Source organism: Humulus lupulus, chromosome 5 (genome assembly GCF_963169125.1).
Source record: "Humulus lupulus chromosome 5, drHumLupu1.1, whole genome shotgun sequence".
Classification (NCBI taxonomy): Eukaryota; Viridiplantae; Streptophyta; class Magnoliopsida; order Rosales; family Cannabaceae; genus Humulus; species Humulus lupulus.
Window position 1 is genome coordinate 90,122,836 of NC_084797.1, and position 6,024 is coordinate 90,128,859.

A 6,024-nucleotide genomic window follows, 5' to 3' on the forward strand; every position below is an offset into this window, starting at 1 on the left:
TATTTGTGATTTTCTTTGAACTATTTCCATTATTTAATTTTTAAGAAAAAAATTTGACATCACCAATTAAAAAAAAAAATTGTGTGTTTTTACCTTTTGCTTGAGGACTAGCAAAATATTAAGTTTGGGGGTGTGATAACTCTACAAAATAGAGTTATTTTACCACTTTTTATGTGCTAATTGTTGCTTAATTCTTGAGTTTTTAATTGATTTATTGAGTTTTTAAGTAATTTTGAATTTATTAGTCTTATTTTGATTTTATATATTTTTGTGTGTTTTTATAGTTATTTTGTTGTAATATATTGTAGTTTAATTATTTGAATTATTGTTGTGTTTAGTGGTAAAAAAAAATGTTGTATTATTGAACTTAGATGTAAAATATAATTAAGTTATAATTAATATTTTCAAACAATTAAATTGATTTATTTTATAATTGAAAATATTGTATTATGATTTATTTTATATTTATTTTGTAGGAAATTTATGCTCTTGAAAAGCAATGAAAATTATGAAAAAAAGTGGCATTTTTCAAGAAAGAAAGACAAGAAAATGGCAATTTTCCAGCTGTGGGCCTACTCAGCTTTCAGGCCCAAAGCCTCCATCAACATGCACCACGTAGCATCAATCTAGCTACATCAATCAAGGAGCTCCTTCCTTCCTTCAGAGCTGCCCACCGAAGCACTCTTCCAAGCACTGATCCCTTCTATCAAATATCCCCAGCCATCATCACTTCAGCACCAATCTCCTCCTGAAACATTTCCTTCACGCCTGCGCCAATCACTTGAGGCCCAAAGCAGCCCATCATCTTCTCTGCCAGCCCACCAGGCCCAACGCCAGGCACCATACCATGAGCCGCCTGCCACAAGCTGCTCCCCACGCCCACTTCAGCCCCCATGCATGCCATTTTGTGTCTTGAGCCCAACAATGTCCTATTGTTCATTTTGTCTAAAAATACCATATTTTTACCACACTTTCTACATATTTTACCCCAAAACATCATTATTACACCCTATATTTTACCCCTATCTACCATATTATAATTAATTAAATTAAATTAATCAATTTAATTAATTTAAATTGATTATTTTAATACATCATTTTGGCTATAAATAGGGAGTTTTGAAGACCATTTAGGGTGTCATATATTAGGGAGAGGTTACTATACCAAAAACTCTACACATTTCAAAACCTCTCTATTCTCTTCATCTTCTTCTTCTTTTTATTTTTTTCTATGTATTTTTAGAGGAAAAATTTGGGGGTTTCTCCAAATTTTCCTATCTATGTGTTTGTAATTTTTTTGTTTGTATTTTCTATTCTAGTTATGAGTTTCTAATCTTTTTAAGATTATTAAGGTGATGATGAAACAATTTGTAACTAGATATTGTTTATTTTGTATGTTGATTTCCCATTTTGTGCAACAAAGTTTATGGAATTTTCTTCTTCAAATATCTTCTTTCATCTTAAATATCATGTATTTTGGATTGTTAGCACATATTTAAACTTTGTTTTTCATTAGTGCAAATACATAATATTCTTTGTGTAAGATGTGTCATTAAATTGTACACATCCATGCTTAGAACAAAAATATTATGTTTTTCCTTATAAATAATGTTCATTGATTTATTTGTTATTTCATTAGATTGATTTACACTAAATGCTTTGAAATTATAACTTTGAAAAGTAAAGAAAAATCCTATCTTTTTATAAGAAAATTGTGCTTAAAATTATAAATATTTTTGGAAAATGATAGTTTAAATTATTTTAACTATCACTAAAACTTGGGAATCAATATACTAATAAATATTATTAAACTTACATTTTGTGGATTCTAGTATCTTAATAATCTTTTCTATTAACACTTATCTTCAACTCATTATTGGTTTATTTTCATTATCTTAAATAGCTTTATTTTTCAATCTTTTATTTTATGTTCATAATATTAAAACTTATCAATATTTGGAACTAGGTTAGAATTTATTACTTTTGATTTAAAATAGTTTCATTTTCGATTTTAGACAACTCCTTTGGGTTCGACATCCTTGCTTACGATCACTATTCTATATGGACGATTCGTGCGCTTGCGATATATAAATTTTTAAACATACCCGTTTTGGGTCCATCATTGAACCCTAGACCTCCTTAGCTTGCTCCTTTACAACCTTGACCTGATTTCCCCAAAAATCCCATTTATTTAGCTCAAATACACAGTTCAAACCAGTCAAGCCCTAAAACTGAAATCCCCAAGAACTTACCTCAAATTTCTGATGTGATCTTGCTAATCCATTGCCAATCCTCAAGTCTAGCTTAGGATCCTTGATGCTCAGCCTACCCTAGCTCTCCACTGAGCTTAACTCCAAGAAAATGAAGGAAAATGGTTGGGAGAGCCACAAACCGATTCTTTGGAACAAAACCCTTCAGCTTTTCTCTCTTTTCCTTTCTCTTCCTTCTTTCTTTTCAGCCTTATAACTCTTTTTCTACAAAATCCACTAAGTATAAAGCTCCCTTAAACTTATCTCTAACAAGCCTAAAGACCAAAATACCCTCCCTTAATAAATCTAAACCTTTATGTCCATGTAGGGACATTTTAGTCATATTACCGAAATTCCCACTAATTCCTCAAGTGTTCCTAATAATTCCCGCTCGCTACCCAATACCTGATAAATCACCAATTATACATTCCTCATCATCAAGATTAACCTCAATATATTTTCCAAATTCTTATTTAAACTCCCCAGGCTTAACCCAAGCCGGGTATAGATTCCCGCTTTGACTTTTCCGCTAACCCGCTCATTCTAGGATCGTCTCGAGTCACAGATCACAGATATCAACACAGTCATGCCCAAAATGGCCAATTTACAATTATGCTCTTTCTAAGATAAATAGGTCTACATGCATACTAATTCACATAGTCATGCATCTCAAATAATCAAATAGTCATATAACGTGCATTAAATTATAATCATGCATTAAACTCATTAAAGTCACACACAAAATCCCATTATGCCCTCCAGGCACACTACTCAAGGCCCTTAAGCCTTAATAGCGAATTTGGGTCGTTACAGTCCTGGTCCCGAAGCCAAACGAAATGTGGCAGACCTGCATCGATTTCTCTAACCTGAACAAAGCTTGTTCTAAGGATTGCTTTCCATTGCCGAGAATTGATCAGTTGGTAGATGCCACCGCGGGGGCACGACCTTATGTCCTTCATGGATGCGTATTCTGGATATAACCAAATCGCAATGAATCCTACGGACTAGGAGCATACTAGCTTTATGACTCCAACATATGTATACTGTTATAAAGTTATGCCCTTCGGACTAAAGAACGTCGGGGCTACCTACCAGTGGTTAGTTAACAGAATGTTCGTTGGCCAAATCGAAAAAAATATGGAAGTGTATGTCGAGGACATGCTAGTCAAATCTAAGATTGTCGACGGCCATGTGTCCGACCTAAATGTATGTTTCAAGATCCTGAGGAAATACAATATGAGGCTGAATCCCCAGAAGTGTACTTTCGGAGTGGCGTCGGGAAAGTTTCTGGGATTCATAGTCACTACAAGAGGATAGAGGCAAATCTAGATAAAATAAGGTTGCTATTAGAAATGCCTTCGCCCAGATCGTGTAAAGAAGTCCAGAGCCTGACTGGAAGGGTGGCAGCCCTAAATTAATTCATTTCAAAATCCACTGAAAAGTGCTTACCATTCTATAACTTACTCCGAGGAAATAAGAAATTTGAATGGACTGAGGAGTGGGAACAGGCATTTCTTGATCTGAAAGCACATTTGGCCGAGCCCCTAGTATTGTCTAAGCCAGTGGCAGGGGAGCCCCTATTCCTTTATTTGGCTGTGACAGAAAATGCAGCCAGCGCCGTGATGGTTCGGAAAGAAGACCCGGTTCAAAAACCGGTGTATTATATAAGCAAAAGACTTCTCGGAGCTGAATCACGGTATCCCCTGATGGAAAAGATGGCGTTCTGCCTAATATTAGCCTCCAGGATGCTTAGGCCATACTTCCAGTCCCATTCCGTCCACGTCATGACCAACCAACCTCTAAGGCAGGTATTGCAAAAACCTGAAGCGTCAGGACATCTCTTAAAATGGGCAGTCGAACTCAGCTAGTTTGAGATACTGTACGTACCACAGACCTCGATCAAAAGCCAGACCCTTACTGGTTTCATGGCTGAATGCACTGGATTTCAAGAGGAGCTCTTGAATGAACCGGTGCAGGAGTTGTGGAGAATATTCGTGGACGGCTCCTCTAACGAGAACGAGTCCAGAGCTGGAATCATACTAATCTCTCCGGAGGGGCATCAATTCCACACCGCGCTACCATTCGGATTCAAAGCATCAAACAACGAAGCCGAATACCAGGCTTTGTTAGCCGGGCTTAGAGTGGCAAAGGAATTGAAAGCAAGGGTCGTCCAATGTTATAGTGATTCCCATCTCGTGGTCAATCAAGTGTTAGGGGAATACCAAGCGCAGGGTACCAAGATGGCAGCTTACCTAGCCAAGGTGAAGAAAGAGCTATTAGAATTTGAGTGTGGCACCGTCGAAAAGATCCCTCGCGATCAGAACACTAACGCAGACACTTTGGCAAGGCTCACCACCTCCAAGGAAGTTGAGACTTTGAACGTAGTACCGATGGAATTCTTGGAAAGTTCAAGCATGGCAAGAAACGCAATGGAGGTCGAGATGATTGACACTAGGCCGACCTGGATGACCCCCATGATAGAGTATCTTACAACAGGGAAGCTACCTGAAGAGAGAAAAGACACGAGAAGGATACTCTATCAAGCTCCAAGATATGTAATAATGGATGGAATATTGTACCGACGTGGCCATTCCTTGCCTCTTCTACGGTGTGTTCTGTCGGAAGAGGCTAAAACCATTCTACAAGAGGTGCATGAAGGCTTCTGTGGGGATCATGCTGGGGGGCAAAACCTAGCCTTAAAAATATTTAGGCAGTGTTATTTTTGGCCCACTTTAACAAAAGATTCCATCTCCCATGTTCAGAAGTGTGACAAATGCCAACGCTTCGCCACAGTCGCACGAGCTTCGCCAGTCGAGCTAGCGATGATCTCATCCCCATGGCCATTTGTAGTATGGGGAATTTATTTAATAGGAGCTTTACCTACGGGAAAGGGAGGAGTTTGTTATGCGGTGGTGGTCATTGATTATTTCACAAAGTGGGTAGAGGCCGAGCCTCTGGCAACCATCACCTCAAAGAGAGTCCTCGACTTTGTGGTTAAGAGTATTGTGTGCCAGTTTGGGCTTCCCAAGAAGATCATGGTAGATAATGGAACTCAGTTCGACAGTGATCTCTTCACTGATTTCTGTGAAAAGCACGACATAATTAAAAGTTTCTCTTTGGTTGCGTACCCACAGGCCAATGGGCAGGTCGAGGCTGTGAATAAGACCCTCAAAGCGAGTCTTAAGAAATGGTTATACGAGACCAAGGGAGTATGGCCTGAGCAGCTCCCGCAGGTACTATGGGCATACTGGACCACCCACCGGACCTCCACGGGACACACCCCTTTCTCCCTGACATTCGGGAGTGAGGCTGTCATTCTCGTCGAAGCAAAAGTAGCCACGCACAGGCTATAGACATTCAGCCAGGAATGGAATGAGGAGTTACTTAATGCATCTCTCGACCTGATTGATGAGAAATGAGAGGATTCACAACTACAACTCGCACATTACCAACAGAAAATCACTCATTATTTTAATTCCATGGTCAGAAGATGTAGATTTGGTTAGGGCGACCTGGTTCTCCGAAGGGTCTTTTTGGCGAACAAGGACCCTAAAGATGGCGTTTTAGGTCCGAACTGGGAAGGGCCCTATTAGATAGTGGAGCTCATGCGTGAAGGAACTTTCAAATTAGCTCGACTTAGTGGAGAAACAGTCCCACAGACCTGGAATATCATGCACCTAAAGAAGTATTATCAATAGTGATACCATCCATCTATGTAAGGCTTAGTTATAAAGGCCATTTAACTGAGAAATGAAGAGATCATCATGTATTTCTT